Source organism: Hyla sarda, unplaced genomic scaffold (assembly GCF_029499605.1).
Source record: "Hyla sarda isolate aHylSar1 unplaced genomic scaffold, aHylSar1.hap1 scaffold_300, whole genome shotgun sequence".
In the NCBI taxonomy this organism is placed as follows: Eukaryota; Metazoa; Chordata; class Amphibia; order Anura; family Hylidae; genus Hyla; species Hyla sarda.
The window spans coordinates 172,078-184,661 of NW_026609716.1; the positions used below are offsets into that span (position 1 = coordinate 172,078).

At 46.4% G+C, this 12,584-nt stretch overlaps 6 non-coding genes across 6 annotated transcripts; all 6 read right to left on the minus strand.

Moving 5' to 3' along the window:
• Positions 1–392: 392 nt before the first annotated feature.
• On the minus strand, positions 393–583 carry LOC130327477 (U2 spliceosomal RNA). The gene has a single exon (XR_008871850.1). It is a non-coding gene; the product is annotated as a U2 spliceosomal RNA (small nuclear RNA).
• A 2,093-nt stretch (positions 584–2,676) lies between these two features.
• Positions 2,677–2,867, minus strand: LOC130327478 (U2 spliceosomal RNA). The gene has a single exon (XR_008871851.1). It is a non-coding gene; the product is annotated as a U2 spliceosomal RNA (small nuclear RNA).
• A 2,093-nt stretch (positions 2,868–4,960) lies between these two features.
• Positions 4,961–5,151, minus strand: LOC130327479 (U2 spliceosomal RNA). Its single transcript, XR_008871852.1, has one exon. It is a non-coding gene; the product is annotated as a U2 spliceosomal RNA (small nuclear RNA).
• A 2,085-nt stretch (positions 5,152–7,236) lies between these two features.
• LOC130327480 (U2 spliceosomal RNA) lies at positions 7,237–7,427 on the minus strand. Its single transcript, XR_008871853.1, has one exon. It is a non-coding gene; the product is annotated as a U2 spliceosomal RNA (small nuclear RNA).
• Positions 7,428–9,518: 2,091 nt separating this feature from the next.
• On the minus strand, positions 9,519–9,709 carry LOC130327560 (U2 spliceosomal RNA). Its single transcript, XR_008871925.1, has one exon. It is a non-coding gene; the product is annotated as a U2 spliceosomal RNA (small nuclear RNA).
• A 2,088-nt stretch (positions 9,710–11,797) lies between these two features.
• LOC130327482 (U2 spliceosomal RNA) lies at positions 11,798–11,988 on the minus strand. Its single transcript, XR_008871854.1, has one exon. It is a non-coding gene; the product is annotated as a U2 spliceosomal RNA (small nuclear RNA).
• Positions 11,989–12,584: the final 596 nt, after the last annotated feature.

Below are 12,584 nucleotides of genomic sequence, written 5' to 3' on the forward strand. Positions count from 1 at the left end.
GGGTAGGGGTGTGGCGCGATATTGGGGAAGGGATGAGATTTTATATTTCTTCATAAGCATTAATCTTATTTTGTCAATTAGGAACATTCAGCACCCACCCGCTATCAAGGCAGCTGCCTATCATGTCATGCCCTACCTGCACAGGTGTGCTGGCTACTCAAATGATCCAATTAAGGAGGCCATTTAGTCAGCAGCAGCAGAAGTCCTGTGCCTGGACGCTCCAACAGCGGCCAGACACAAGCAGAAGCAGCAGAAGCAGCAGCAGCACCACCTTTTGTTTTTTGGCTGCAGCAGCAGCAGCAGCAGCAGCAAGGCCCACAGGGCTGGCTAGCTGGCTAGCCAGCAAGCAGGTAGCAATGAAAGTAGGAATCTTTCTTTTTAACCCTGTAAGGGGGTGGTGCACTGTACCCGAAGATACTGCCATATCGGGTCAATGCATAGGGCGACGGAAGCAAGCTTCGAAATCGGCCCCCGTTCTCAAAAATCCATTTAATATATGGTCCCCAGATAGGGGACGTATCAGATATTAAACTGATAAGAACAGATACTACACTTGATCTTAGCCAAAAGGCCGAGAAGCGATAACCGTGAAAGGGGCGGGCCCAACAAGGTCCCCTTCATGGGCACTATCACTGCTTGCTGTCAGGGAGGCTGCCAGACAATTTTCCATGCACACTCTGGGCTGGGGGGCAGTCAACCACCAGTACACACAGCAGAACCTAAACCCATACCATTATTGCTAAGCAGCAAGACAGGGGCCCATTGCACTCCCACGGGGCCTTTTTAAATGCAATCCATAACCCGGATTTGCCAGGAACCCTTCTTACTCCTCCTACTTGCATGTGACACTGGGCTTAGGATCTGCATAGGAAACACACACACAAGCACACACCTACCTTTGTTGCCTGCAGATGCCTCCTTGGCTGTCCCCAAACGGTATCAAACCAACACCCACGGGAAGCTGTAAGCATAGAGGACATGCCTGCACCCCATTGGACTTACCTGTGTGGGTTAAATCCGGGTTATTTGACAACCTATGGCGGTGATGGTTCTGCTCAGGCAGAGCAGTGCTGATGCTCCTCATAAAGCTGTCGCTGCTGTGAAGGTTCTAGGTGACATCACAATCCCTATGGTTACATACACAACAAAGCTGGGTTGTTGTTGTTTACACTCTGCAAGGCCTGTGGAAGTGAGTGACATCATAGCACTGTAGTTCTGAGGGTTCTAGATGGATGCAACAATCTCCTGTTGCTTCTATGAAGGCCATAATAGACGACATCACCAAACAGCTCCATAGTCACATACACAGCAAAGGAGAGATGTTGTTTACACCTAGTGATGTCAGTGGTATTGAGTGACATCACAGCACAGTGCTAAGGCTCCTGGGCCTGGACACAGCAGCGGCTGCAATATCTCAACGGAGAATACGTTTATATATATGTGTGTGTGTGCGCGTATATATATATATATATATATATATATATATATATATATATATATATATTTCTCCGCCGAAATCACTTTTAAACCCATTTCCACCTTTTTTTCCCTTCTCTTCCTCTTACTTTTTTTTCACGTTTTTTTACGTTTTTCTCCTTTTCGCCTCTTTTCTGGGCGTATTATTCTTCTTTTTCTTCTTTTTTTTCGTCTAATGCATACCCCATCAGTGCAGCAATGCTTATTCAATACCGCCAGCAGATGGAGACACTGGGGGATAATTTTCTAAGGATTTATACTGATTTTTCCTGTCTGAATTTGTCGCACAGAAAGTTGCAGGCCAAATATGTGTGACATTTCTGCGACTTTAGCTTCTAGAGCATTTTTACAACATTATACATAGGTGCTGAATACATAAAAAGCGACTGTTCAGCGACAGACAAGTCGCATCGGCTGAAAGTAGGCCAGAATGTCAGTCCATGTTGGAGCAGGTTTAGATACAGTCTAAAGCATAGATCTCAAAGTCTGTGCACAGAATTTAGCAAGGGCCTCGCACCTTCTGATGCATCAGGTAGGTGCACTATAGCATAGCCTAACCCTCTGTACTTTGGTCTATATTGATGCGGGACATAGACAGCCAGCTGATGACCAATCCATTAGTGCAATGGATGGCTGGAAGCATTTGTCTTTGCCTTTGCAATACCACAGAAGCAATGCATGGTCAATGTACAGCAATGACACACCTGTGTGAACAGCCAGGAGACCCCCCCATGTTATGTTACATAGTTACATAGTTAGTACGGTCGAAAAAAGACATATGTCCATCAAGTTCAACCAGGGAATTAAGGGGTAGGGGTGTGGCGCGATATTGGGGAAGGGATGAGATTTTATATTTCTTCATAAGCATTAATCTTATTTTGTCAATTAGGAACATTCAGCACCCACCCGCTATCAAGGCAGCTGCCTATCATGTCATGCCCTACCTGCACAGGTGTGCTGGCTACTCAAATGATCCAATTAAGGAGGCCATTTAGTCAGCAGCAGCAGAAGTCCTGTGCCTGGACGCTCCAACAGCGGCCAGACACAAGCAGAAGCAGCAGAAGCAGCAGCAGCACCACCTTTTGTTTTTTGGCTGCAGCAGCAGCAGCAGCAGCAGCAAGGCCCACAGGGCTGGCTAGCTGGCTAGCCAGCAAGCAGGTAGCAATGAAAGTAGGAATCTTTCTTTTTAACCCTGTAAGGGGGTGGTGCACTGTACCCGAAGATACTGCCATATCGGGTCAATGCATAGGGCGACGGAAGCAAGCTTCGAAATCGGCCCCCGTTCTCAAAAATCCATTTAATATATGGTCCCCAGATAGGGGACGTATCAGATATTAAACTGATAAGAACAGATACTACACTTGATCTTAGCCAAAAGGCCGAGAAGCGATAACCGTGAAAGGGGCGGGCCCAACAAGGTCCCCTTCATGGGCACTATCACTGCTTGCTGTCAGGGAGGCTGCCAGACAATTTTCCATGCACACTCTGGGCTGGGGGGCAGTCAACCACCAGTACACACAGCAGAACCTAAACCCATACCATTATTGCTAAGCAGCAAGACAGGGGCCCATTGCACTCCCACGGGGCCTTTTTAAATGCAATCCATAACCCGGATTTGCCAGGAACCCTTCTTACTCCTCCTACTTGCATGTGACACTGGGCTTAGGATCTGCATAGGAAACACACACACAAGCACACACCTACCTTTGTTGCCTGCAGATGCCTCCTTGGCTGTCCCCAAACGGTATCAAACCAACACCCACGGGAAGCTGTAAGCATAGAGGACATGCCTGCACCCCATTGGACTTACCTGTGTGGGTTAAATCCGGGTTATTTGACAACCTATGGCGGTGATGGTTCTGCTCAGGCAGAGCAGTGCTGATGCTCCTCATAAAGCTGTCGCTGCTGTGAAGGTTCTAGGTGACATCACAATCCCTATGGTTACATACACAACAAAGCTGGGTTGTTGTTGTTTACACTCTGCAAGGCCTGTGGAAGTGAGTGACATCATAGCACTGTAGTTCTGAGGGTTCTAGATGGATGCAACAATCTCCTGTTGCTTCTATGAAGGCCATAATAGACGACATCACCAAACAGCTCCATAGTCACATACACAGCAAAGGAGAGATGTTGTTTACACCTAGTGATGTCAGTGGTATTGAGTGACATCACAGCACAGTGCTAAGGCTCCTGGGCCTGGACACAGCAGCGGCTGCAATATCTCAACGGAGAATACGTTTATATATATGTGTGTGTGTGCGCGTATATATATATATATATATATATATATATATATATATATATATATATATATATTCTCCGCCGAAATCACTTTTAAACCCATTTCCACCTTTTTTTCCCTTCTCTTCCTCTTACTTTTTTTTCACGTTTTTTTACGTTTTTCTCCTTTTCGCCTCTTTTCTGGGCGTATTATTCTTCTTTTTCTTCTTTTTTTTCGTCTAATGCATACCCCATCAGTGCAGCAATGCTTATTCAATACCGCCAGCAGATGGAGACACTGGGGGATAATTTTCTAAGGATTTATACTGATTTTTCCTGTCTGAATTTGTCGCACAGAAAGTTGCAGGCCAAATATGTGTGACATTTCTGCGACTTTAGCTTCTAGAGCATTTTTACAACATTATACATAGGTGCTGAATACATAAAAAGCGACTGTTCAGCGACAGACAAGTCGCATCGGCTGAAAGTAGGCCAGAATGTCAGTCCATGTTGGAGCAGGTTTAGATACAGTCTAAAGCATAGATCTCAAAGTCTGTGCACAGAATTTAGCAAGGGCCTCGCACCTTCTGATGCATCAGGTAGGTGCACTATAGCATAGCCTAACCCTCTGTACTTTGGTCTATATTGATGCGGGACATAGACAGCCAGCTGATGACCAATCCATTAGTGCAATGGATGGCTGGAAGCATTTGTCTTTGCCTTTGCAATACCACAGAAGCAATGCATGGTCAATGTACAGCAATGACACACCTGTGTGAACAGCCAGGAGACCCCCCCATGTTATGTTACATAGTTACATAGTTAGTACGGTCGAAAAAAGACATATGTCCATCAAGTTCAACCAGGGAATTAAGGGGTAGGGGTGTGGCGCGATATTGGGGAAGGGATGAGATTTTATATTTCTTCATAAGCATTAATCTTATTTTGTCAATTAGGAACATTCAGCACCCACCCGCTATCAAGGCAGCTGCCTATCATGTCATGCCCTACCTGCACAGGTGTGCTGGCTACTCAAATGATCCAATTAAGGAGGCCATTTAGTCAGCAGCAGCAGAAGTCCTGTGCCTGGACGCTCCAACAGCGGCCAGACACAAGCAGAAGCAGCAGAAGCAGCAGCAGCACCACCTTTTGTTTTTTGGCTGCAGCAGCAGCAGCAGCAGCAAGGCCCATAGGGCTGGCTAGCTGGCTAGCCAGCAAGCAGGTAGCAATGAAAGTAGGAATCTTTCTTTTTAACCCTGTAAGGGGGTGGTGCACTGTACCCGAAGATACTGCCATATCGGGTCAATGCATAGGGCGACGGAAGCAAGCTTCGAAATCGGCCCCCGTTCTCAAAAATCCATTTAATATATGGTCCCCAGATAGGGGACGTATCAGATATTAAACTGATAAGAACAGATACTACACTTGATCTTAGCCAAAAGGCCGAGAAGCGATAACCGTGAAAGGGGCGGGCCCAACAAGGTCCCCTTCATGGGCACTATCACTGCTTGCTGTCAGGGAGGCTGCCAGACAATTTTCCATGCACACTCTGGGCTGGGGGGCAGTCAACCACCAGTACACACAGCAGAACCTAAACCCATACCATTATTGCTAAGCAGCAAGACAGGGGCCCATTGCACTCCCACGGGGCCTTTTTAAATGCAATCCATAACCCGGATTTGCCAGGAACCCTTCTTACTCCTCCTACTTGCATGTGACACTGGGCTTAGGATCTGCATAGGAAACACACACACAAGCACACACCTACCTTTGTTGCCTGCAGATGCCTCCTTGGCTGTCCCCAAACGGTATCAAACCAACACCCACGGGAAGCTGTAAGCATAGAGGACATGCCTGCACCCCATTGGACTTACCTGTGTGGGTTAAATCCGGGTTATTTGACAACCTATGGCGGTGATGGTTCTGCTCAGGCAGAGCAGTGCTGATGCTCCTCATAAAGCTGTCGCTGCTGTGAAGGTTCTAGGTGACATCACAATCCCTATGGTTACATACACAACAAAGCTGGGTTGTTGTTGTTTACACTCTGCAAGGCCTGTGGAAGTGAGTGACATCATAGCACTGTAGTTCTGAGGGTTCTAGATGGATGCAACAATCTCCTGTTGCTTCTATGAAGGCCATAATAGACGACATCACCAAACAGCTCCATAGTCACATACACAGCAAAGGAGAGATGTTGTTTACACCTAGTGATGTCAGTGGTATTGAGTGACATCACAGCACAGTGCTAAGGCTCCTGGGCCTGGACACAGCAGCGGCTGCAATATCTCAACGGAGAATACGTTTATATATATATGTGTGTGTGTGCGCGTATATATATATATATATATATATATATATATATATATATTTCTCCGCCGAAATCACTTTTAAACCCATTTCCACCTTTTTTTCCCTTCTCTTCCTCTTACTTTTTTTTCACGTTTTTTTACGTTTTTCTCCTTTTCGCCTCTTTTCTGGGCGTATTATTCTTCTTTTTCTTCTTTTTTTTCGTCTAATGCATACCCCATCAGTGCAGCAATGCTTATTCAATACCGCCAGCAGATGGAGACACTGGGGGATAATTTTCTAAGGATTTATACTGATTTTTCCTGTCTGAATTTGTCGCACAGAAAGTTGCAGGCCAAATATGTGTGACATTTCTGCGACTTTAGCTTCTAGAGCATTTTTACAACATTATACATAGGTGCTGAATACATAAAAAGCGACTGTTCAGCGACAGACAAGTCGCATCGGCTGAAAGTAGGCCAGAATGTCAGTCCATGTTGGAGCAGGTTTAGATACAGTCTAAAGCATAGATCTCAAAGTCTGTGCACAGAATTTAGCAAGGGCCTCGCACCTTCTGATGCATCAGGTAGGTGCACTATAGCATAGCCTAACCCTCTGTACTTTGGTCTATATTGATGCGGGACATAGACAGCCAGCTGATGACCAATCCATTAGTGCAATGGATGGCTGGAAGCATTTGTCTTTGCCTTTGCAATACCACAGAAGCAATGCATGGTCAATGTACAGCAATGACACACCTGTGTGAACAGCCAGGAGACCCCCCCATGTTATGTTACATAGTTACATAGTTAGTACGGTCGAAAAAAGACATATGTCCATCAAGTTCAACCAGGGAATTAAGGGGTAGGGGTGTGGCGCGATATTGGGGAAGGGATGAGATTTTATATTTCTTCATAAGCATTAATCTTATTTTGTCAATTAGGAACATTCAGCACCCACCCGCTATCAAGGCAGCTGCCTATCATGTCATGCCCTACCTGCACAGGTGTGCTGGCTACTCAAATGATCCAATTAAGGAGGCCATTTAGTCAGCAGCAGCAGAAGTCCTGTGCCTGGACGCTCCAACAGCGGCCAGACACAAGCAGAAGCAGCAGAAGCAGCAGCAGCACCACCTTTTGTTTTTTGGCTGCAGCAGCAGCAGCAGCAGCAGCAAGGCCCACAGGGCTGGCTAGCTGGCTAGCCAGCAAGCAGGTAGCAATGAAAGTAGGAATCTTTCTTTTTAACCCTGTAAGGGGGTGGTGCACTGTACCCGAAGATACTGCCATATCGGGTCAATGCATAGGGCGACGGAAGCAAGCTTCGAAATCGGCCCCCGTTCTCAAAAATCCATTTAATATATGGTCCCCAGATAGGGGACGTATCAGATATTAAACTGATAAGAACAGATACTACACTTGATCTTAGCCAAAAGGCCGAGAAGCGATAACCGTGAAAGGGGCGGGCCCAACAAGGTCCCCTTCATGGGCACTATCACTGCTTGCTGTCAGGGAGGCTGCCAGACAATTTTCCATGCACACTCTGGGCTGGGGGGCAGTCAACCACCAGTACACACAGCAGAACCTAAACCCATACCATTATTGCTAAGCAGCAAGACAGGGGCCCATTGCACTCCCACGGGGCCTTTTTAAATGCAATCCATAACCCGGATTTGCCAGGAACCCTTCTTACTCCTCCTACTTGCATGTGACACTGGGCTTAGGATCTGCATAGGAAACACACACACAAGCACACACCTACCTTTGTTGCCTGCAGATGCCTCCTTGGCTGTCCCCAAACGGTATCAAACCAACACCCACGGGAAGCTGTAAGCATAGAGGACATGCCTGCACCCCATTGGACTTACCTGTGTGGGTTAAATCCGGGTTATTTGACAACCTATGGCGGTGATGGTTCTGCTCAGGCAGAGCAGTGCTGATGCTCCTCATAAAGCTGTCGCTGCTGTGAAGGTTCTAGGTGACATCACAATCCCTATGGTTACATACACAACAAAGCTGGGTTGTTGTTGTTTACACTCTGCAAGGCCTGTGGAAGTGAGTGACATCATAGCACTGTAGTTCTGAGGGTTCTAGATGGATGCAACAATCTCCTGTTGCTTCTATGAAGGCCATAATAGACGACATCACCAAACAGCTCCATAGTCACATACACAGCAAAGGAGAGATGTTGTTTACACCTAGTGATGTCAGTGGTATTGAGTGACATCACAGCACAGTGCTAAGGCTCCTGGGCCTGGACACAGCAGCGGCTGCAATATCTCAACGGAGAATACGTTTATATATATGTGTGTGTGTGCGCGTATATATATATATATATATATATATATATATATATATATATATATATTTCTCCGCCGAAATCACTTTTAAACCCATTTCCACCTTTTTTTCCCTTCTCTTCCTCTTACTTTTTTTTCACGTTTTTTTACGTTTTTCTCCTTTTCGCCTCTTTTCTGGGCGTATTATTCTTCTTTTTCTTCTTTTTTTTCGTCTAATGCATACCCCATCAGTGCAGCAATGCTTATTCAATACCGCCAGCAGATGGAGACACTGGGGGATAATTTTCTAAGGATTTATACTGATTTTTCCTGTCTGAATTTGTCGCACAGAAAGTTGCAGGCCAAATATGTGTGACATTTCTGCGACTTTAGCTTCTAGAGCATTTTTACAACATTATACATAGGTGCTGAATACATAAAAAGCGACTGTTCAGCGACAGACAAGTCGCATCGGCTGAAAGTAGGCCAGAATGTCAGTCCATGTTGGAGCAGGTTTAGATACAGTCTAAAGCATAGATCTCAAAGTCTGTGCACAGAATTTAGCAAGGGCCTCGCACCTTCTGATGCATCAGGTAGGTGCACTATAGCATAGCCTAACCCTCTGTACTTTGGTCTATATTGATGCGGGACATAGACAGCCAGCTGATGACCAATCCATTAGTGCAATGGATGGCTGGAAGCATTTGTCTTTGCCTTTGCAATACCACAGAAGCAATGCATGGTCAATGTACAGCAATGACACACCTGTGTGAACAGCCAGGAGACCCCCCCATGTTATGTTACATAGTTACATAGTTAGTACGGTCGAAAAAAGACATATGTCCATCAAGTTCAACCAGGGAATTAAGGGGTAGGGGTGTGGCGCGATATTGGGGAAGGGATGAGATTTTATATTTCTTCATAAGCATTAATCTTATTTTGTCAATTAGGAACATTCAGCACCCACCCGCTATCAAGGCAGCTGCCTATCATGTCATGCCCTACCTGCACAGGTGTGCTGGCTACTCAAATGATCCAATTAAGGAGGCCATTTAGTCAGCAGCAGCAGAAGTCCTGTGCCTGGACGCTCCAACAGCGGCCAGACACAAGCAGAAGCAGCAGAAGCAGCAGCAGCACCACCTTTTGTTTTTTGGCTGCAGCAGCAGCAGCAGCAGCAGCAAGGCCCACAGGGCTGGCTAGCTGGCTAGCCAGCAAGCAGGTAGCAATGAAAGTAGGAATCTTTCTTTTTAACCCTGTAAGGGGGTGGTGCACTGTACCCGAAGATACTGCCATATCGGGTCAATGCATAGGGCGACGGAAGCAAGCTTCGAAATCGGCCCCCGTTCTCAAAAATCCATTTAATATATGGTCCCCAGATAGGGGACGTATCAGATATTAAACTGATAAGAACAGATACTACACTTGATCTTAGCCAAAAGGGCGAGAAGCGATAACCGTGAAAGGGGCGGGCCCAACAAGGTCCCCTTCATGGGCACTATCACTGCTTGCTGTCAGGGAGGCTGCCAGACAATTTTCCATGCACACTCTGGGCTGGGGGGCAGTCAACCACCAGTACACACAGCAGAACCTAAACCCATACCATTATTGCTAAGCAGCAAGACAGGGGCCCATTGCACTCCCACGGGGCCTTTTTAAATGCAATCCATAACCCGGATTTGCCAGGAACCCTTCTTACTCCTCCTACTTGCATGTGACACTGGGCTTAGGATCTGCATAGGAAACACACACACAAGCACACACCTACCTTTGTTGCCTGCAGATGCCTCCTTGGCTGTCCCCAAACGGTATCAAACCAACACCCACGGGAAGCTGTAAGCATAGAGGACATGCCTGCACCCCATTGGACTTACCTGTGTGGGTTAAATCCGGGTTATTTGACAACCTATGGCGGTGATGGTTCTGCTCAGGCAGAGCAGTGCTGATGCTCCTCATAAAGCTGTCGCTGCTGTGAAGGTTCTAGGTGACATCACAATCCCTATGGTTACATACACAACAAAGCTGGGTTGTTGTTGTTTACACTCTGCAAGGCCTGTGGAAGTGAGTGACATCATAGCACTGTAGTTCTGAGGGTTCTAGATGGATGCAACAATCTCCTGTTGCTTCTATGAAGGCCATAATAGACGACATCACCAAACAGCTCCATAGTCACATACACAGCAAAGGAGAGATGTTGTTTACACCTAGTGATGTCAGTGGTATTGAGTGACATCACAGCACAGTGCTAAGGCTCCTGGGCCTGGACACAGCAGCGGCTGCAATATCTCAACGGAGAATACGTTTATATATATGTGTGTGTGTGCGCGTATATATATATATATATATATATATATATATATATATATATTTCTCCGCCGAAATCACTTTTAAACCCATTTCCACCTTTTTTTCCCTTCTCTTCCTCTTACTTTTTTTTCACGTTTTTTTACGTTTTTCTCCTTTTCGCCTCTTTTCTGGGCGTATTATTCTTCTTTTTCTTCTTTTTTTTCGTCTAATGCATACCCCATCAGTGCAGCAATGCTTATTCAATACCGCCAGCAGATGGAGACACTGGGGGATAATTTTCTAAGGATTTATACTGATTTTTCCTGTCTGAATTTGTCGCACAGAAAGTTGCAGGCCAAATATGTGTGACATTTCTGCGACTTTAGCTTCTAGAGCATTTTTACAACATTATACATAGGTGCTGAATACATAAAAAGCGACTGTTCAGCGACAGACAAGTCGCATCGGCTGAAAGTAGGCCAGAATGTCAGTCCATGTTGGAGCAGGTTTAGATACAGTCTAAAGCATAGATCTCAAAGTCTGTGCACAGAATTTAGCAAGGGCCTCGCACCTTCTGATGCATCAGGTAGGTGCACTATAGCATAGCCTAACCCTCTGTACTTTGGTCTATATTGATGCGGGACATAGACAGCCAGCTGATGACCAATCCATTAGTGCAATGGATGGCTGGAAGCATTTGTCTTTGCCTTTGCAATACCACAGAAGCAATGCATGGTCAATGTACAGCAATGACACACCTGTGTGAACAGCCAGGAGACCCCCCCATGTTATGTTACATAGTTACATAGTTAGTACGGTCGAAAAAAGACATATGTCCATCAAGTTCAACCAGGGAATTAAGGGGTAGGGGTGTGGCGCGATATTGGGGAAGGGATGAGATTTTATATTTCTTCATAAGCATTAATCTTATTTTGTCAATTAGGAACATTCAGCACCCACCCGCTATCAAGGCAGCTGCCTATCATGTCATGCCCTACCTGCACAGGTGTGCTGGCTACTCAAATGATCCAATTAAGGAGGCCATTTAGTCAGCAGCAGCAGAAGTCCTGTGCCTGGACGCTCCAACAGCGGCCAGACACAAGCAGAAGCAGCAGAAGCAGCAGCAGCACCACCTTTTGTTTTTTGGCTGCAGCAGCAGCAGCAGCAGCAGCAGCAAGGCCCACAGGGCTGGCTAGCTGGCTAGCCAGCAAGCAGGTAGCAATGAAAGTAGGAATCTTTCTTTTTAACCCTGTAAGGGGGTGGTGCACTGTACCCGAAGATACTGCCATATCGGGTCAATGCATAGGGCGACGGAAGCAAGCTTCGAAATCGGCCCCCGTTCTCAAAAATCCATTTAATATATGGTCCCCAGATAGGGGACGTATCAGATATTAAACTGATAAGAACAGATACTACACTTGATCTTAGCCAAAAGGCCGAGAAGCGATAACCGTGAAAGGGGCGGGCCCAACAAGGTCCCCTTCATGGGCACTATCACTGCTTGCTGTCAGGGAGGCTGCCAGACAATTTTCCATGCACACTCTGGGCTGGGGGGCAGTCAACCACCAGTACACACAGCAGAACCTAAACCCATACCATTATTGCTAAGCAGCAAGACAGGGGCCCATTGCACTCCCACGGGGCCTTTTTAAATGCAATCCATAACCCGGATTTGCCAGGAACCCTTCTTACTCCTCCTACTTGCATGTGACACTGGGCTTAGGATCTGCATAGGAAACACACACACAAGCACACACCTACCTTTGTTGCCTGCAGATGCCTCCTTGGCTGTCCCCAAACGGTATCAAACCAACACCCACGGGAAGCTGTAAGCATAGAGGACATGCCTGCACCCCATTGGACTTACCTGTGTGGGTTAAATCCGGGTTATTTGACAACCTATGGCGGTGATGGTTCTGCTCAGGCAGAGCAGTGCTGATGCTCCTCATAAAGCTGTCGCTGCTGTGAAGGTTCTAGGTGACATCACAATCCCTATGGTTACATACACAACAAAGCTGGGTTGTTGTTGTTTACACTCTGCAAG